Below are 22,413 nucleotides of genomic sequence, written 5' to 3' on the forward strand. Positions count from 1 at the left end.
AATTATGGTAATGTTCTTAACAATGCTTCTGTTATAAAATTAGATGACCCGACATCTTGGTAAACAAACAACGTACCGTATGTGATTAAAACACTGATCAAATTGAATCAGACAATAATACAACAGAGCTGGAAAAATTCATTCACTAGTGATAAATAGTTGTAGGTTTTGATCCACAGACAAAAGTGCTTTCATCTGAAGAACAGAACCATCATTAACTCCTTCTCTCCTTTCCTCGCCATCCCACACATACATAAATATGTTGTCATCCTGGAAGATCATTTGGGAAGCAAACGGATTAATCTTTTTAAATGTGTAAACAGCCTACAAACTGGCCATCAACTACATGCAAATGTTGCACTGTTAGTGTAATAAGAAAACACCCACTTAATTCAGTAGGAATTTTGTCTGCACTAGCTTAGTCCAGAACCAGGTGCTTCTGTTTTGCACTTAGCAAGTATTTTAAATCCCATTCTGTTTTAGCTAAATTACTGGGTTTGGGTAGCCTCTCAAGAAAACTGATATGACTGGAATACATAAATTAGTGAAGAAGATGTGTACCAAACCTTAATCAACAGTCTTTCTGCTGGATGACGTAGTTTGTTTTTCTTAAGTCACCACAACACTTAGAGGTTTTTATTTGGAATCTGGTATGTTAAATGTGGACCTCTTTTTTTTTTGATATGCCATTTACAATAGGTATATTAAACTTATACTTATGTCTGTCAAAACTTCTGGAGTGGAAAAAATGGAGTCAGTTAGTAACATCTGCCAGTTTGCTAGAAACACACAGAGTGTTTCTGTTACAAGATTTCATTACTTGCAGTGGCCAGTGTTCTGAAACCTCCAAAACCAGCTCCTCTTATTTGGTCTAAATTTTCGGATTGCTACACAGAGGTATGTGTTAACCCAAACCAGATTATAGGTCTGAATTGACACTGTCTGATGAATTTTTTAGAAGTGCAGAAGAAGTTTGTTACAAGCCCTCCTGAAAATGCAGCCAGCATGGAATGTAATAATGAACCTTTCCAGATCTGAGCTAGCACTGCATAGAGAACAGAAAACCACACTGCTCTGCAACCATTTGTTTGTTCAGTCTGTCTGAATACTTATAAAATCCGTTGCATGAATCATTATATTTGACTTCTGTGTGTCTGTTCAAGGCTATAAATAAGAAAAAAATGGAATTGCTTTCAGTATCTTAATTTTCCTCCAGTTTGATCTGATTTTTAAGAAGTGGGAGTATCTTTATTTCCCATCAGCTTTGAGTTCCTTACAAATATTTGAGGTAGATTCATTAATCTTCAGTTTAATGGTTGAGCCACATCAACTTAAAGCTAGGGTATTAGTGTGTTGGATTTCAAGCCAGGTGTAGCTATCTTGTATTTCTGTCCTTGAAGAGATGACTTTTCTACTCAATCTATTCCATTTTTAACTGGACTCTTAACTGATGTGCAAGTCTCAGTTGTATATTTTATGCAGTACAGGCACAACTTTTGCAAAACAAGACCTTGGCACCATGGAAAAATGTCATGTGATGACTCTCTCATGACATGTCCAACTTAAAAAATGCATCATTGAAGAAAAATGCCAGAGCAGATTACAATAAATTCCTTACTGAATTCCATCAAGAAAGGAAGTAGTCTTACTCAGCATTTACTCACAGCCATCCAGTTCCTGAAGTCCTGAACAAAGATTTACTCAGGCTCTGATTTGATCGTATGTGCACATGGAGATGCAGAGACCATCCTTCCTGAAGGGGTGCAGTGCTCTCAGCACTTCCAGTGGCTGAGAGAAGGGAGGAAGCTATCAGCTGGTAGGAGACAGAGGGTGGGATCCTATTTCTGCATCTCAGTGTTTTCATATTTACCTTTGTTTGGTCTTGCTTGCTATTGTCTTGTGTTTATTTTAAAAATGAGTCAGAATTTACAGAGCCTTTCAGGAGGACGTCCCGCAACCTGTGATTCATGATATCCTGCAGAAATTGCATGCTGATTAACAATACCCTCTCTGCATGGAGCTGCGCTTCCGAGCTGTGAAACAGGACAAGCGCTGACAAATCCTTCTAATGTAATTCTGTTGAAGACTTATTTTGTGATGTGCAGCCTGTCAGAGTATGGGTCTACCCCCTACAAGGCTTCCACCGTGTTTGGGGGTACTTACAGGCCTCACAGAGCCCATCCCTCCACACACACTGACCAACAAGAAATAAGGGGTCATACTTAAAGTTATCTGAAAAACTGTTGGATATTTAAAATGCAAACTTCAAAATTAAAGTTTTTGTCTGTAAAGTCAATCACCATGTCTAACACTCCCTCCTGTGGAACAGTCCCAGGGATTTTGCCTGGAAGAGGCAATCTGACATCCCTCTTGAGTTCAAAGGAAAATTGATTATTTCAGGTAGCCCTCTGCCTGGCAATATATCTAGTAAGATTTACAAGTTTGGAGCACATTGACTAGCAAGCTATTTATAATTAATTTTAAATTACACTATCTGTTATTTACAATAAATAAACTCCTATGATATTGACAAATTAACAGTATTAACAGTTAGGGAAATCAGTTTTGAAATACACAGTCTCTCCAAAGTGAACTAGAAATAAAAATGTAGAAAGGAAAATGCCATTAAAACCAAGCTGCTAAAATGATGCAGCATGAAAGCAGGTGGCTTTACAGTTCATTATTAGCTCCTGTGTAATGTGCTGGTACTTCGCTGCTGAGATTTGGCAAAATGGGCCCTAAATAGAAAGTCCTGCTGGAGCATCAAAATGTCTTACGAAAACATAGTGCCAATGACATTATGTATGCCTTGCTGTTGTGGGAATTCCTTTTCTGCAAGGTGTAAGAGATTTACTCTCCTCAACAGGAATTACCTAAAAGGAAATTATTGACCAGAGAGATAAATACTGATCCAAAGTGAATCACCTTACAGCTAAAGAATAATTTCTGTGGGTGCAGACATGACAATCAACACTAGAGAAAGATCAAGAAACACTGAACTTCTACATTCCAGCACTTCTCATATTGTAGTATTTCCATGTGCTGTAAATAGCTGTGGCTTCGGCAGCACAGTACAGGATGTTGTAAAATGAAACACTTCCTAAAAAACACAATGCCTGCACAGGTGCAGTGAGCCAGCAGGATGACATAAAGAGTTATTCTGTGACGCTCATCCTCACAAATATATGTGTCTCTTGATCCCTGTGGCCATAAGAAACCCTTTGGCCACCTTTTCTCTTAGCATTGAAAACTCCAACATGTGAAGAATGTTTTCAAACAGGATGACAAGGCTACATCCTGCACAGATTTGAAAGGAATTGGTTGCAAAAAGCAGGCAACAGCCCATAATATCCTTCCTGCTCAGTTGGCCCTCCTATCACTGCTGATATCAATATGGGAAGTCCCAAATAAATAGAAGCTTTAAACTTCCCCTGTTGTGCTGCATTCCTATTTGGCATCTAAACCCCTATTATTTGCTATCCAATGGGGAGACAAATGGATCATCGATTAGGTCATGGTGTGTTTGAATTGAGGAATGTGAGTACGTGAAATTGCAGCACCATTAGGTCATCCTGGGCTCTAAGCTGCTACAAACCAACCTCGTCCCATTGTTTTTCAAGAATCTTTCCCATTCCCTGTGGAACACAAGTACCCATGGTAAATGGATGGGGCACATCTAGGCTGTGTCCCGGCTGAGGGCAGATGGCTGCTTTGGTATCCAGTGAGGATCCTGGTCTCCTCACGGTGCTGTCATCTTGCCCTGAGCACATGGCAGCTCTCTGCTCAGTTTCCTTGTTGCTTCCTGCAGAAAGCAGGGCAGGGAAGAGACAGCATGTGTCTGAGTTTATCTCCCGTACTCAGCTGGGACTGAGTGACTGGGCTGCCCTGACCCAGGGGTTCAGAAGTGCTTCTGGATGCACCACTTCAGACAGGCCTCAGGCTGGTTCTACGATGACTGTTTGGTTTGACAGTGAGAGTCACCCCTCTGTAGGTTCAAAACATGAGCCACACCTCGCCCTTGTTTGCATTTCGCATCTAAGCTCTTTTCAGCATCCATATGATACTTCTTGACCTTCCAGCAGAAATGACCCTCTAGTACCAGCCTTTCTCTCTCTCTGCAGCTGGTGTCTGTAATTAAGGGTAGACTGGGGACAGTGGGTGGGTAGGAACAGGACATTGCTTGATTGCTGCAGAAGGACCCCTTGCACTGATGGTGTGCAGCCCTGGGGTGTTTGGAGCAGAACAGGAGTCCCCCTCATGTGCTGGCATCCCTCTGGCCATGTGGTGAGGGTCTGCCAGGAGTGAAGTGAGGGATCTGCTGTGGAGATGGGGGTAAATTTGACATCAGCCACCACTAGGGCTCTGCTGTGGGCACCTCAGAGGGGAAGCAGGGACTGGATTAAATCTGTGGCTGACTGCAGAGATTTATGTGTTTTCTCTTAAATGTCTCTGCAGTTACACCATAATTGTGTAACTTTTATCAGGTCTGTTTGTTCTTCCTCTCAGGTCATCTATGTCTTATGTTTTCACTGTTTGTTTTTCCAAGTTTCAGAGAGTGAAAAGAGAATTTCCTGTGATTTCCTGGGACAAGACTCCAACTGTATCTGTCTCATTCACTAGCATGCTTTTTGTCAACAACCAAATGTGATGATTAGTATTCATTTCCATAACACAGGTCTCATAAAGAAAATGGCATAATCAAATAATGCAGCATTTTGTATTGTTTAATTGATGGAAGGAAAAGGCTGAGATAATTTACCATTTCATCATTCTTCAAATTAAAAATGTCCTGCTTTAGGCCTCTACCCAGAACTCCTCTTTGTTACTATTAGGTTAAGGAGAAAAGGAGTATGGGGACAGGCCAAATTCTGATATAATTATGATCTTTTAAAGGGCTGATACTGCTTTCATTAAGCATAGTGCAAATTAGAAGGAAACTCTGCAGGCATCAGGGGAGCTGAAATGTAAAAACATCAGCGATCATATTTGGATTGTAGATATTTATAAATAACAGTGTTCATGTCTGTCCTACATCAGTTTAGTTTGAAGAAGGTGCAGACCAAAAATCTCAGACTGATGGTGATCACTTAATTCCTGTTTTCTCACATATATATATTTTTTTCCTTCCTTTTATTAGTCTACCTTATATTTGGATAATTGCACAGACTAATGAGTAAAAAAGGAAATAAAAGAGTCTGCACGAAGTAGATAATATTGTACTTTAAAAGCAAGTCCTTAACGTAACAGACTAAGCTAAGGCACTGACATGAAGATCAACTTTTAAGTGAAGATTAATATACTTTTAAAGTGTTCTCTGTCAAACGTGCTGAATCTCCACATATATCAGAGGAAGTAATTAATTATTTTAGCAATGGCCAAGTGGTTCTGGATAAAAGGTATAAATTGGACTTCGAAGCTATTATTTTTTTCATTAATTGGAGGGGTGAACAGGATCGGAACTGATGAGTCATTGCAGGAGCCTGCTGGAATGTTGCTCCAGCTGTGTATTGGGATCTGCAGGTGCACATTTCTTGGCCCAGATATTCAAAATTAGTAGGGAGGCATTCAACATTCAGCAAATTCTTACTAGATGGAGAATGTTTTCTCCAAAGGAGAAGGGCATGGTGGCTAAACTACTCATGGCAACATGTAGTGCATATCACAGTGTGGAAATACAGTGATTTCTGATCTGCTTTGACTTTGTGCCTTGGTTTCTTTTTTTAGCAGTCCAAACACAATAACGCACTACTGAGTGGAACCCAGTACCAAGAGATGCCTTGAATGTTTTCCTACACTTTTTTTTTTCCCCCCCATATTTGCCTCTAGCCTACACTGAAAGAGAAAGTGAACATCCTGGGACTGGAAACCAGCCAAAAGCTCAGGGACTTCTCACCTACAGGAGTTTGTTGTGGAGCACAGCAGAAAGCATGTGCAAAAGATGTGAGCTATTGTAACTCAGTTTGTAATCTGAAAAAGTGGAGTCAGATGTGCTGGGCTCTGTAAAGGATTCTGCCTACAAAATTCAGTTTACCCCACTGGTACCACCATTTCTCCAAAAAGATTGAAAATTATGTCTACTTTTAAACACCATGCATTTTTACTATGATTTGTACTTTTTATCACATATCTAGTAAGAGTTTGATTTTTGTTATGAACAACTACTGGGAGAATTTCTCAGCATGTTTTATGCTGTTCCTCCTAACATTTCCTTAAATCTCAAACGAGAGAAACTACAGTTGTATGGCTTGAATACAGTTTCATGTCTTTAAGACCTTTCTGACCTGATCGACAGAAGAAGATGACTGTAATCATGTAAAAATATGCAATGAATCTGAATTGAGTCCAACTCTATCCATTAATATACAATACAGCCTTTTGATTACATTATTTGTTGTCATGATTCCTTATGTGACCTTAAAACACTCATTGGTGACACACAGCCAGTAGGAAGACGTGCTTCTGCAGGAGGACTTTTGAAAATTTTATGAGAGTAATTTCCAGCAGCAACAGCATGCATGAACAGCTGTGAATGGTACAGCAAAACTGCCATTCCTAGCAGGCCGTCTCGGTTTTGGAGACAAAACTTCAGGAGGAAACACTCCGGAGTGAGTGTCTCCTCCGAAGGGAAAAGGGCTTCCCCTTTTCCTCCACCAATAACACAAGTGGGTCACAGCAAGTGAAAGTGGAAAAAACCGAACTGTTTATTAACACCAAACAAAACAGGATAGAACAGAAAAAAACCCCTCAAAATACAACAAATTCCCGGAGAGGGAACAGACACTTGGGCTCAGACCAGCTAGGGCCACCTCCACAGGCTCCCTGGACTGGCGAGGAGGGAAGGGAGGCAGTGAGGCAAGGCAAGGGAAAAAGAACAAGAAACAAACAAACAACAGACCCTTTCTGCCGCTAGCCGGAACACAAAAGAAACCCCAAGAGCAGCACAGCGCTCCCGTTGGGCTGAGCCCTTGAGCCACCCCGCACCTCGCGTCCCATGGCCCCAACACCCGGGTCCTTAAAGGCACAGCGTCCTTGGGCATTGAGCTAAGGAATAAAGGGGCTTCATAACATAACCCCAGGATACAGGCTCCCTTTTTTGTTGTTTGCTTTCTGTTTCCCAGCATGTGCCCTCTTTCTTTCTGCCTGGAAATCTTGCCTGGGCAAATTTTTATCACTTTCTATATTTGTCTGGGATTTTCAGCCTTCCTAGAGACAGATTCATGGTGAAAGGTCAGATGGTGTTTTGCGTATGCTCTGAACTGACATGTGAGCTGACAGTTTTGGACCTGGCTTGTGTACAGAGGTCAAAGACTTCTGTACCGTGTGTGGACACATAATATGGATCTGTACCTCACTCACACAGTGCCTGGTAGTTTGGCAAGCATGGGGTATACCCCACATGCATTATACAGCCGCCTTGGACCTGTGCAATCAGTTTGACACTTATAGGAGGAATTAGCTTTAATTACTGGGCTTTGTGGGGAGGCAGCAGGTCTAGGAAACCCCAGTATGTATGGTGGTGCCACACAGGGATAAAGCATCTGTGGCAGAGTTCACCTGGTCCTATCCTCAACTGCACATTTAATCAACTTTAATACTGTACTTCCAGTTAATTAGACTCGGCTTTCTTGAGTGCTTTCTCAAAGACAAGCTCTCTATGGAGATAGTCTCATTTTTCACTTGACCCAGCTCAGGTTTTTTCAGGTCTACCAGAGATTTGGACACTGCTGCCTTTTGTGGCTGATTGTGAATCCACATTAGACATTTAATTATATTTGAGATCTCAAAGAACTCCCGATGATCTCCTGTGACAAGATCATCCATTCTGTGGTCTGCTGAGCACACGAATATATGACTCTCTGAAGTGTAGCTGAAACACTGAGGTATAGTTCCTTTTTCAATTGACTCATTTTAACTGGAATTTAGAATAATCAGCCATTCTAATTTTTTTTAGATTTATGTAATTATATAAGCACCACTAAGACTACAAATAAAGCCTTAGATGATTGTGAAACAGCAAAAAGAATCCAAGAAAAACTCTGAGTTACCAGAAGAATGTTCACTCATGGATGGAAAGATAAATATTTCTAAGACTCACATCATAATTTTAGCAGTATCTGAAAGAATGTTTGTTTTTTTCAGTTTATCTTTTACCTTTGGTAATTAGAAGTTATGGTTCTTGCCTGGAGGAACTCCGGTTTCTATTTAGCTTTAATTTCAGTGCATGAATGGAATGCAGCCTTCTATGCAAAATGCACATGCTGCCCTATGGCTTTCTTATGGCTGAGGATGTGCTCGTCTGGTGCTTGGTGAAGTAGAGCTAGGAAAAAAAAAAAGCAAAAAAGCCTCTGCATTTTGGATTGTGCAACATCCTTTGCTTATGGATGTAGGGGATAGATATGCACATAGATAAGGCTGCTGGTATCATTTCCATATATGTGAGCAAGGTAAATATATATATTTACCTTTTAATCATGGTTGCATTTATGCTTATCACATGGTTTTGCTTCATTAACTCTTTTCATTCTGAATTTTCAGTCAAAAAACTGGTTTCCTACCCATTCTTTTCCAGAAACACTATCATAGAGGAACAAAGATAAACATTAAAAAAGAAGAATCATCTTTTGCCAAGATCATACATCCTAAGGAATTTAGTCCATTTTTTTGACTAAAATGTTTTATTTAAAATAATAACTGCTTTTATAACCAGCTCCCTTCCCAAATAAGCTACATTGAGATCTGTAAAAGCAGTCAGAAAAACAGATCATACCAATTAAAATTTTATCAGGAGCTGGTTTATTGTGCAATTTATTTAATGTAATTGCAGAACTCAGGCATCCAAAAGTAATAAGATAGTTTCTCCCCAAATCATAAGAATCTAAGTAATAAAAATGTTGAGGCTGTTTTTATTCCTTGATGTCAGATACACTCTGTGTGACCTTCTACCTAGTCTATGTCATACCTTGCTCTAAAAAGAGCACATGATATTTTATTTCATTCTTATTAAAAGTCCACTATGTCCCTGGACATCCAGCAGGTCTCTCTGACGTATCATCAGTTCCTGTGCAGTTTTACTCAAATCAAAAATAGTTGTAAGTAAGAATCATTCCATACGTGCATTCAGTTAATCAGCTTGAGTGTTCTCATTACCACAGTGTCTGTTTGCACAAACACGGATTAGCAATAGCTACTATGGAGCTTTAATGCTAAATGATGTTTAAGCATAAGTTGGTGCTATATTTCTTCATATAGGCTTACCAATCCCAACATTTTGCAAAATCTGAATCAAACCTTGAGGTGAGCCCACAAATCATGGTATTGAAAAATGAATAAATGTACTTTTTTCTGTGTGTCTTTTTAAATAACTTATCTTTGTAACTTACTTAATGGTACCATGTGTTCATTCTTTTTGCAGCACAGAATTGCAGGAACCATTTTTTAATGAAATGTAGCAAATTTCATAGATGTAGACTGAAAGACTTTTTTGGCAGCTATACTGCCATTGTAGCATTGTGGCATTTAAAATATTCCTGCTTTCCTACCCTGCCAGCTCTATATAAAGACATCCTAAGTGAACGATAGAGCAGTCTGGCTAAAAAGTGCTTGAGAAACTGTCACAAAATTGGTGTCTAGTTTGCAAAAAAAGTTTGTAATTTTAAGTATAGGTTCTGCATTTTGGTATATACTTAAAAGCATAGTGAGGAAATTTAAATGAAGAAGGAATAGTGGACTGAAAAGAAAGATTAAAAAGCAAAACGACATATCTGAAATTTTCAGCTCCTAGAATATATGTCATTCCTAGAATGTCATATACACCTTGCTTAGCATGGAAATAGGCAAAGTAAGCTAGGATTTTTAATACTGTGTAGGAGTTTTTATAGTGCCTTTATGTTAAAACTGTAATGGGAGGTTTTTTTTTAATTTCTGAAGTTTGGTACCAAAGTCACTCACATTTTTATTGTTAGACCAAACTATGTCTGCTGAAGGGCTCTTTTAATTTTGTCTAATAAAATCAAAATGAAAATTATATCAAAATATTAAAATCAAATATAGTTACATGAACTGTTAGGCATTGAAGGCTGAGTTGTATCCTACTGGAGAGTTAAATGTTGATATTAATACTTTACATTTTTTGATTTAAAGCACACTTGATTATCAACTAATTTTCTACTGATTATCAATTATTTACTAATTTATCCTCTCTGGCATAGAAGTGGCTTCCATTTAATGCATGGAGTAATTGGGTGGTTTAGATTTACCTGACACTACATTCTGATTCAGTGATACAGTGGAGATCAGACTTCAAATTTCTGAGCACATTGTCTTCCACTGGCAGTTAATAATTTGATAAATTTATGTAACTGAGTAAATGTGAGCAAAGCTTTTTAGTAGTAACCTGTATTATAAAGGATGATTTTGAATTAATCAAGTACTGATTGAATTTGATCTATCTGACCTGGAAGTCTGCAGCCTGGGTTTTCTCGAGAGTTTACATGGGGATTTTTTGCCAAGAAAAGTGAAGATAAATTGCTTTCAAGTCTGATGTGCAGCATTTTGCATTCATTGTGCACTTCCAGACAAGTGGAAGTGATTCCCCAAGTCATGTGGGTCTCTGGACATGAACCCTTATACTCTAATCTCAGGCTGTAGTGCCATCATGCACCCCACAGGAGGTAGGTAAGTAAGGCAGACTGCTTTGCACTGCTCCAAATGTAAACTCTGGAAAACAAAGAATACGAAAGCAAGACACACATCATCTCTACAGCACCAGCTTGCCTCCTTTGGCAGTGATGACACCACACACCAGAAATGCAAGAGCTCTGCAGATGGTGTGGGGACACTTTGGGAACCAAGGCCAAGGAAGAGCCCTGAAAGACAAAAGCTTAACTCTTCTCTTTGTTCAGACAAATCCCCTGCTCAGGTCAGTTACATTGAGTAGGAGACACTTCACATGAGCCATCCCAACATCTTTAATGTTATGTTTCTCCTTTCTTCTGCTCTCAACATGACTTGCGTCCATTTAACCATCACTAAATATTGGAGTCCTTTCTGCAGGATGCATCCAGCTTGCTCATAGTTTCTGTGGTGATAGGAGAGCTTGTATACCACTGCAGGCACAATCTACAGAATTAAGTGTCGACAAAAGTCTTGTTTCATGTTTACTTCCCCTCTTGCTTCAGGAACAGCTCTGGAGAGTGGCTGCTCAGTTTGTCCACCATTCCATACAGCTACATACAGCCCATGGCTGCAGCTGGACAGAGTATAGGGAAATACTGCACTTTAAACCATTAGAATACAACCTGAGGGAAAGCAATTATTTCTGCTGTTTACTTCTCAGATTTTGGACACCTCGGAGATATGTGTGACCAAAGGATTTCTTTGAGGAACACCAAACTCAGCCAGAGGGTGCCTCCAATTCACAGCCTGTGGCTGTGGCTATGGTAAGGAGAGGCAGGGAAAGAAGAGGGAGCAGGTTCAGATGGAAATAGCGAGTAGAGCTGCCATTCTCTCAGCTCTGCCTGCTCAGTTTTTCACTGCATTCGGCCCTTGCAAAGCAGGAACCTCTGACCTAATCATTCAGCAGCTTATTCGTCCACACTCTGTCTCTCTCCTTAGGGAACTTGATTACCAGGTCCTAAATGCTTCCTAGAGTCTTTCATCTTTCCTCTATCTAATTAATGCTAATTTCCTTGATGGTACTGCTAAAGTACAGTTGGAGCCTGGATGTAGATTACAGAGCACTTTACAATACCAGCAGTAAATCAGACAGAGATTGTGAAGCACATATAATATGCATTTCCTGAGAGTTGTGAAGGGTGGGACTTTATCTTGCAGTGCATTAGTGCCCCTAAGATTGTGTAACACTATAAGTCACTCAGTTATCATGACACTAGGTTGCCTGGAAATCCTCTTCCATTACACTGTATGCCTATTTCATTTTTGTAGACAAATCAGTTTGGCACATGTTAACCTGAAACTATAAATTTTGTCTTTTAGACAATTTTCAAGAGGGATTTTCCCAAGGAGCAAAATATGCTGAGAGAAATACAGAGGGCCTTAAATTGTCTTCAGAGGGATCACCCTCCTATTTTGAACCCAGATGTGTACCTGAGACAGAAGAATACACATTAAAATGAAAAGATACACTCAGCTTGTACTGTAGGAAGTATGATACCATTAAATTAATTAAAAGAAAATTATCCTCCATTTTAGAGATACTTGTGTCTAGTAAGAAAGGTATACGGGTTATTTGGTTCCTTTTTAGTGTAATGGTTCACCATTTGACTATATAACTTAAGCCAAATCATGCAGCCAACACCATTCCATGTATAACTGAGAAGTCTTTCATATGACAATATATGACTGTTTAGAGGAGCATGTTTCAAGGTGTATCTGTGTATATACATGCAGAAGTGCAGATGGAATTTGTAGAACAAGCTCTTAAATACGTCCTAAATGTTCTAAAAGCCAAACCTATCCAGGTCTGTAAATCTGATATCAGCTGTGCTCCATTGTCTGGTCACTTCCAGTGGTGGAAAGCAGAGATGAAGTATGATTCTTTTGGCTTAGTTGTATTTTGTCATCACTTCTTACTGATTGCCCAGGATTCTGATCAACCCAGGGAATTCCCACAGATTCAGTCTCTGCTTTTCTGAACAGTAACTCTTTGATGGCAATACATGCCCCCCAGTACAGTTCACAACTTTACTCAGATTACTGTTATAACTCTCAGTTATTATAGGATTGGCTCCGTTTCTCTGTATCTTCTGTTACTGCCAAAGATCAGAAAAGCTGTTGGTAGATCTTCCTAGCTAAAATACAGCATCTTCTAAAATCCATTCAAGGAAGAAAAACTCAACCAAATTGACACTTTCTTCCAAACTTCCCCACGTTTTTACCTGAATTTTTATATAGATTATAAAATGAGAACAGGATCAGAGCATATGTATATAAATTTAAGGCAAATGCTTTATTGAACTTAATCTAGACATGTTTTTCTGAGCCGTCATATATGAAAATACATTCATTTTTTCAATAATAGCTTAGCTTCGGTGACCCAAACCCAAATTATTTTCAGTGTAAATTATAATACCCACATTTTACAAAATCTATGTGTTATTTCATTTAAAATCCTGCTCCCTTTTAATGAAATACAGTAGCTGGCTCTTCCACTGAAAAAATCATTAAATATTTCCATACTGGCTTCCAGCTTGTCTGGTGTTTTTGCCTGGCAGAATACAGTGCATCTCTGTGTGTTATTAATGGGCTGAGCTTTTGGACCAGACCATGCTTTTTGCCATTGCAGAATTTTCTTACAAACAATGCACTGTAAACCAGACAGGAACAGAAGCTTTCATGTATCCAGAGGACTATTTTTGACAGAGTAAGTTAAGTCACTTTCATTAGACAAATGGTGAAATATCTATTTCTTCTCTTCAGAGCATAAATTAAGTATTTAAAAAAAATCCCAGGCATTTTAGCAGTTGTAAAACTGTGAGGAATGCGGAAGGCTGTTAATCTTCCAGTCTGGTCTTTGGCCTGTATGAGTCCTCTCCTCGTTTTGGCTCTAAGATGAGGGATAATGGTGTGAACACTGCACATGCAGAACTACACAGAAGGGTTGCCAGATGTGGGTGCTGCTGACAAATCACTGTCAAGCGTTAGAGGAACTTTTCCAGGAATGCTGCAGGCTCTGGAATGGGAAATGTGCTGTTCCCAACAGTACTAGGAGCCATGTGCAACACTGCTACATCCCCCAAGCACTCCTGAGATATCCCAAGATCTAAATGCTGAAATACAGCATTTCAGTATTAGGTACCCTTGCTGCCCTGACACCCAGGAATCCTGTAGCAGAGCAGTGCAGATGGGTGTCTGAGGCTCAGCTAAGACCTCTCTGTGCTTCATGGCATGCTCAGCACAGGTAGTAGAACTGGAGAGCAGCTGTGCCTGGCCCTGTGCCCCGTGGGCAGGAGCTGGTGGAGGTGGTTCTTCTCATATGGAGGAGTCAAACAGGAGGTTTCCTTGGCTGTGCATCTGTCCCCTTAATCCTCACTCCTACAGCTGAGCATGTCTTCTGAAATAAAGGCAATTCAGAAAACTGTCTAGAAACTGTCAGCCCTTTGAGATCTTTATACTACAAAGACAGTTTTTAGGGAATCTTCCAGAGATTGTCACCCTTGGAGCAGAAATAAACATGTGCCTTGGTCTCAGCTGCAATGTATCATAAACCTGGGTAATGTTTTAAAGCTGGGAAAAGGGAGAGTTGTGCTGTTGAGCCAGCATGTGAGTTGTTGGGGAGTTAATGACACACTTTCCCTTGTGCTGTCTCCCTAGCAGGGTGCAGGGTGTGGGGGGGGGGGCAGCTCTGTCAGACAAGAATAGAGGAATTTTCTGAAATTAATTGATCTAAATTCGCCAGATGACACCATGTCCCCTAAGTGACAACAGGAAGGTCTCACGGAGCTGAATATTTTATTGGCAGCATTTCTGGTTTCCTTCACTGTAGAATGATTTGAAACAGGATAAAAGCAGATGCAGGTAAAGTGGCCCCCCGAATCTCCTATTCATGAAGTTTAATACAATAACAGACAAGGCAAGAGTCACTCATTTAAACTGCCTCAATCACATTCACCAAATGTATGTATTTAACCACCAGCAATCTAAATTATTTCAAGTGTGCTCCTTCCCCATTTTTCCATTCACCCTCATCCAAAACCTGCCCTCCTGCCTCAAGGCTTCTAGGTTTTGAATAAAGAAAAGTGATGTTTTCTGCTATTTGTCAAAGCGAAGATGTCCAACTCAATATAGGGTGAAAACCTAAGAGTGTGTCCCTAGCCTTGACCAGATCACAAAGTGAAAGTCATACAAAGATAAGAGTTTCAGTGTTAATTTACTGGGAAGGGATGGGGATCTGACCAAGGTGGACTTGCATTTCCTGACTGCTTGGCAGATGTGAGTCTCTCAAAACGATTTTGTGCACAGTGGCTGCCCCATGCTTAGAAGTCTCATATCCTGGAATGAGACATAAAGAAATTAAAAAGGAAGCAGCAGTGATTGAGTGAAAAAACATGTCAGGATATCAAAATGTGTGGTTTTTTCAAAGAAAGAAGAATGTGGTGAAGGTTCTAATGTAAGGTCTGCAGTGGAGGAATCAGCCTATCTTTGATGACAAAGTTGTTCTCCTTTTTTTTTGCTGGAAGTTCTTCACTCAATATTGCAAGAAAGTAGCATGATTTTTAGTCTGCTCTAACAAGATGAAAATCCAGGTTACTGTTTTCTTCAGCTGTGTACGCTCTACCACCAGAAGCCACTTGCTGGAAGCAACACCAAAGCTCGAGAGCATGCTGCATGTTCTTCAGCACCATCTACTGGTACTTGCCCTATCCGCCACTTGGGCGCTGCATTACCTACAGTCCTTGAGAGTCAGGAAGAAAGAAAACAACTAAAATCCTACAAGAGGCTGCTCCTACATAGTAAACCTAAAGACTAGCCTGGCTGAATTGGTGCTTAAATAGATTTTTGATTCTAATAAGAAACAGTACAAATCATCCACATAGAAGCTGTGTAATTGAACTTATGGTCATACATGTCCCCTAACAAAAACGTAGTGAAGGCCAGGGACAGAGTAAAACAGGTCAGAGTAAAACAGAACTCATGAGGTAATGGAAACAAAAGATGAGGTTATCTGGGCAGGGAAAAAAGCTACAGGAAATGTAAGAAGATATTAACACAGAAAAGAGCTTTTGGAAGCTGAGACAGGATGTATTTCCTGAGACCTGTGCCTTAAAAATTACATTCCTGAACAGGCTTGGACTGGTATTCTCTAATTTTGCAATACTCTTTTTAAAATCTAAAACTGATTAAGAGGGAGCTATGGCTGTGTTTTTGAAAAAAGCTTTAGATAAATAAGGTCGGACCCCTCTGACTAGAGCAGCTCTACATACTCCTTCAATGAAACAGATGTGGGGCTGGGTTTATTGACAGTGTCTATTGTCCTCAGAAACTCTGACAACAAAACAAAAAGGAAAACAAAATTTGAAGCAAACTCACAGACACTGTAAATTAGTGCAACTCACTGACATGAAAAGCACTTCCTGATTTGCTACAGTGGAGAAACCTTCCACTCTGTTTGATGCCTTTTCTGCCAGTGGAGTAAACCCAAACTGAAGCACAGCCACTGAGCAAGCCCTGAAATATATTCAGTAAGCTGAATAATTTTTGTTGCCAATTTTCAGCATTCATTTAATTGACAAAAGGTAGTGTGACAAAGGTATTCCAGATAGCCAGGAATGAGGTTTTCCTGGTGTTTCAGAACATGAAAAAAGAATAGAGAAAATTGTATGACACAATGTGCTACTGACATAATTGGATAAATACTTGTTAATCCTGTTTAAGTTTGTTTGTTTATCTGCAGCTCTATCTTCACAGATTTATAACAGTTCAGTGAAGCAGTACAGAGAGAAAGGTATAGTCTCCTCACCATAGAATTTGATCTCAAAGAAATCTATTGCAATAAAAACCCCTTGATAAAAGGCTTCTATACACAACTTTCTACTCACAGCTTTTACTTCTGAAAACTTTCTAAATAACGTCATACTTAATTGCAGCATCAGCAAAATGTTGACAAAATGAATATTTTGCGGTGTAAGTTTGCAGTGTCTGCAACACCTTTTAAAAGATATTTCAGAGTTTTCAGTTTGGTCTTATGAGAACAAAATTTAAGCAAAATATCATTTAGCATCAGTGCTTGCTTATGCTGTTGTTGCAAACACAAATGCCTCCAGCTGCTAAAGACAGGATAACTCAGTTACTGGCTGTAGCTGGGGGATCCAGCAAGCTGTAGTTCCTCATGACATGTACAGGCTTGTAAGCCCTGTAAATCTTTTTGGAAGATGTTATTTCCAAAGGAAATAAAAGTACCTGAGATATCTTCCAAAGTTGATGACTGTAGCTGTGATTGATAGAAATGGCCTTATGTGTGGCCAACATTTTAATAGAGAAGTCAGTGGATGAACAGACCATCGGCAAAGCAAGACTGGATGAGAAGTGAGGTTAGGGAGATGAAGGCTTGAAATTAAAAGAGCCAGTAACATTCTTTGAAAAGGCAACTCATAAAGAATGGGCAAAGGCAGATGTAGAAAAAGTAAAAATTTTGGAAAAATTTTCCTCAGAAGATATTCTGGAATTGGTGCAGATCAGGCTGTTTACTATTCATATATGTCTTTGAAAAGACTAAAAGAAAACACTGGAATATGCTTTTGGGGTTCTAAAACATTCAACAGGCTCCTCTGTTTCAGTGCAGTTTTACCATGTTTCCAAATTTAGTCACTTCAGCAACTACAAGCTCAGAAAGTTGCTGCTGTAGTTAACTGAAGATCAGAAGTTGGCAACATATAATTCCAGATGGCTTTAAGACAGATCCAGGATGCCCAGAGAGGGCTGAAAAGTGTTTGGTGAACATATGGGTGGGTGAATTGCTTGTAGATTTTGTGATACATTGATAGCATCACATTTCTGGCAAAAGACAAACTACTTGTTCCCATATATAAGAAATGAAAGCCTTGATAAGTGTTTGTCTTGGATGACAGAGAGTGAAATGTGCACCAAAGAATTTCCTAGTAGCATCTATCACTGAGGTAGAACAAATCCTAGAACTTTGTGTGAAAACATAAAACAAAGAAACCCCACAGCTGGAGCGCTAAAGCTGGAATTTGGCCAGGACTTGCAGATGTAATGATAATCACATCTTCTTTTAAGGGCTGCAGCTCAGTGTGTCAGTCAGTGTTACAATTTGGTCTCCAAGTGCAGTTCAAAGTGCTGTTTCAAACTGCCATGTCTTCCATCCTCCAGGGACAAGTCAAAACATGACATTAAAGGAAGCTGCTATTCCTTGGTCTTAGTGTAAGGAAAGAGATTTAAAGATTCTGAGAGTCAATACCTGAGCAGATGGCCTGTGGTAGTAACAGATTTTAGCCTCTATTTGCTTCCCATTCAGTGTTTTACACAGCATACGTATCTTTTGCTGGTACTAGCATAATATGTCCTATATGCAAGTAGCAAAGCCCAGAATAAGATTAAGGAAGAGTAAAACATGCCTCCCACATGCACACATGAAGGATGGTATTTTTCCATGGGTATCAACTACAAACTCATCCAAGATCCACAATGAAAGGAATGTAGTTTCCTGTTAATAAAGCAAAAAACTCATTGCAAGGAGTTAATAAATAATCCAGAGCTGATACTCTTGCCTTTGGTTTGCGTGGGGACATCTGCGCACCCAGAAGATGTATAGGCAGAAGGGGAAGGACTCCTAGCCAGTCCTTACTCCATGCCATGGGCCTAGCCAGCCCAGAGTCTCCTCAGCTGCCCTGCAGTAATGCCTGCACGGATGTGTTTGCCCTCCTGCCCCAACCCGCACCCACAAGGAATTGGCTGTGGTTCACAAGCAGGTTGCAGGTCTCAGACCTTGGTCCACAGTCTTCTTCATGCACCCCTTCAGAGGAATTCATGTACTGCCAGTGGTGAATATACCCCAGCTCTAGTGAAAGCCACTTCCACTGCTGACGTGGCCACTGAAAAGGCAGATGAGGAACCCTGGAAGAAGATTCGACCGAGGGGTAGAGTCCTACAGCTCAGTAAGCAAATCACATTATTGTAGCAGTGAAGTACCTATTCTCGTAGCTGTATTCTATAACACTTCCACTCTGGTTTAAATGTCAAATAGTGGATGACTCCAGAGAAAACACAAAGAACCAAGCATCCAGTCTCTTGTTTGCAGACTTCCAGTCAAGTCCAAATTTCTGGGTAATTCAACTACACTGTCTTGCTGCCAGGAGCCTGAACACCATTTAATGAGGCAGAGTAATTACAGCTATGTCCCAGTGACAGCTGCAGGTTGTTGTAGATAGACAGGATATAGGAGCACCTGAAACAGTCTTCTAATAAACAGTATTAATCAGAGAGTGGTTGAGGAGATTCTATTGGGAGAACACGAAAAACACTGCCTTTGTGAAGGAAGCAAAGTTGGAAATTTCTCTTTTGGGTGATGGGTAAAGGGTTAAGGCTGGACTAATTGTAGAGTATTCTATAATCTTTATTTGATGGAATTCAATAGGCTAGTATTCACTGACTTTTAACTGGGACTTTTGTTGTTCAGCCCCGCAACATATCCTTCTGCTAGTCTGAAGATCTGTGTCTCAGCTTTCAACAGGTTCCCATGCGCTCCCACTCCAAGGCAAAGGAGCCCACAGGAATGCTATCTGGGATTCTGCAGGGAGCAGGGAGTCAATAAGAAGTGTACATAATGCCCACTTCAATCAACTCTGCTATCAAGTGGGATTTTATGAAATTGAAGAATATTCAATAGTATTACTATTTACATTTTAATGAACTGATCATTTTACTCCAGAGGGCTGTTCACAGTCACAAAGAAAATGGAGCTTCTTACAGTCACTGCAACTGCACTGTAATAGATAATTTAGTCAGAATACACAATGATATCTCTCCTGCTTATGGCATGTACAATAGAAATATAAAATAATTTACTTAACGGAAGTTCTGTCTCACCTGCACTCATTTCACCTTTTTAGGACAATTTGTGGGAATAGAGAAGTCATTCAAAAGGCATCATCCGTTTGTGGAAATGAAGAGTACAGATCATTGTACTTGAAGGCTACTTGTTTCTCCTAGAATGGATATTTGAGCCTGTTTCAGTCTGATGATACCTGAGAATTACTGGAGACTTTTGTAAACTGAGCCTGTAGGCCTAGAGCCTGAATGCCTGTAGCATTCGAACCTATGCTTAAAACCACCAACTCATCTGAAATTTTGCTTGAGCATTCAAGCACACCATCCACTGTACCAGTGGGGCTCACTGGCACTAGTGTATTATAAAAAGTGGTCAAAGTAATTTCAAAGAATTCTGAATGTAGAGAATGTTTTGATCTGCTTTTCCTAGCTATCTGTAAAAACTGGCTTTTTGCCTTGCTTTTGACTATGCTTCACTAGCTATGAATCAGAACTTTAAGTCTCAAAGGGACAACAATACAGCATTTACTAAGCATTAAAATCAAGTTAAATGACTATCCTAGAAAAAAAACCAAACAAACTAGTATGCAGTGTTTGACAACTTTACTGGAAAGTCCAAAAGCACTTATTCAAAAAGTGCTATCTAAATTGTAAGAAGCAAAAAATATTAAATTCTTGTTAATTACATGGTTCTACTCAGCATTTTTGGAGAATACCATTTTTCTTTTTTTTTTTTTTTTATTTCTAGACAACTAGGAAAATATGCATAATGCTGGAAGCTACCCTGCTGGGATGGGTAAGTAAACAAATTTTGGCAGACTAAGTTTTTAATTATTCTGCTTGTTATAGCAAGGTAATTACAATTCTTGCTAAGGGTGAAGAATGAAAGACTTTCACAGGTATTCAGTAGAATTTAATAACAAAGTAAGAGCATGTGAGTAAGTTTTAATGATGTTGGATAAATTCAACTTCAAAGAGTGGGCATACTGAGGTCATTTAATTAAAAATTACGGGATACATGGATAAAATATGCTCTTGACTGGTTATTAGCTGAGAAAATGCTCTTGACTGGCTATTAGCCAAGGTAACATGTATATGGCCAGTCTGCAAACAAATAACAAGAGTCTCCTTGTAACAAAAATGCTCATGGTTGAAAAAGTCAGTCAGAATGACACTATTTTTAAATTGTGAAGAGAGGATAATCAGTCAGCCTTTGGCTGCTTCTATGCATATCCTAGTTTTATCAGAAAAAATACCTTCTGATATGGTCCGTGCATTTCAAATGCAGACTGGAGAGCTGAAAACCTGTTAAAAGGCTGGCAGAGGAAACAAAGAAACCTGAGCAGTTGCAGTTTTGCTAGGAATATCACTGATGAGGTAGTCTTATATAAACGGTGAGGGTTGGGCATATACTGCAAACCAGAAGGGTACAGGCAAGTTTTTCAGCTGTGATAGCAGCTCTTTACTTTACCTAAAGGCACTGTCATCTGGCACATCATCACTGCAGCATCAGCCACTGCTTCCTAAGCAGATGACCTGAGACTCTCTCTTTTCTTTCAAAGTTTGGCTTTTGGAAAGTGCTTTTGGACAAAGACTCTTACAGGCAAAATCACAATTCGGTCCTTCAAAAGGCTGTTTTCTGTTGCTTCCCGAGCAGTGTAGTGCACCTGCTGGCAGCAATTAGGAAGAGGGGCTTGGCACATCTCTGTAAAGGCAGGGATTATGCAGTGCTGCACAAAGCAGTAACTAAAGAAAATGGGTTTCTATTAAAGAAAAGGGAAAGGATGGGAGAATGAGATGCTGTGGGAGATGAGTGCTTTCAGTAAGATTTCTCCCCTGTTCAGAGGCTGGGAGTGGTCAGACTCATGGAAGGAGCAGTAGAAAAGAGCTGTGAGAAGGAAAGCAAGGGTACCATAGAAGGTTGTCCTGTGCAATGTAGCCATTGATGGTTTCAAGCATGCAAGGTAGAAGATTGGAGTGTAATACCACCTGCTTAACAATGAATGCTGCTTCTCCTGCTCATCAGGTCTGTAGCTAGATCAGCAAATTTTGTGAGCCCCTGCCTCTCCCTTGCGTGGTAGCTGTGCAAAGAACGTGGTGCTTGGCTGACCTGGGCCGATGCACAAGTATCCAGAAAAGTTAAAGGCTGAGTTCTATCCAATGGTGGCTTGGAGGCACACAAGATCATGGAATAGGTGTAAACCAGGTAACAGCAAAACAAAAATTTATCTGTGAAATGTTCATCAACAAACACATCAAACCAGATTATGATTACCCAGAGAGGGGCTGGTACATCAAACAGGAGCTTGGCTTTCTGACGAGGGCGGCTTATTCCGTGTGGGGTATTTGGCAGCCGTCTTTGTGGGAGACAACATAACTTGCCCAGAAGCAAATATGGTGAAGGGCTATTTTCAAAGAGCTCAGCTGACTCCACAGAAGCTATTTGCAGCTATGATTTCTGTCATATTACTTCATGGCATTTTTCTGTTTTGACAAAAACGTGTCTGCATGTGGTGAACTGCAGATGTGCTGGAGAGGAGGAAAAGTTCATTTCAAACTTGCACGTTGAAACATTTCATGCAGCGTGAACTTATTTTCTGTTTAAACTAAATATATATTTGTGTACTTTAAAAAAGTGCTGATTTTAACTATTTTTGTTTCTGATCTGGGAACTCAAAAGGGCAGACATCTGAACAAATTTTTGCTTTTTACTGAGCTATTATTACACCTTAGAGACCTGAATGGTTTCAGTGTGTGAATTTGAAGGTAATTTGACAAGACATGTGGAATCCAAGGTAGTAGAAGTACAGATAGAGGCTCATTTTCTTACAGCAAAAAAAAATTATTAAGAGTATAACCCGACCTGAAATGCCGACTCAGCAACAAGGT

The sequence above is a fragment of the Corvus moneduloides genome, chromosome 3, assembly GCF_009650955.1.
Source record: "Corvus moneduloides isolate bCorMon1 chromosome 3, bCorMon1.pri, whole genome shotgun sequence".
NCBI classification, from domain to species: Eukaryota; Metazoa; Chordata; class Aves; order Passeriformes; family Corvidae; genus Corvus; species Corvus moneduloides.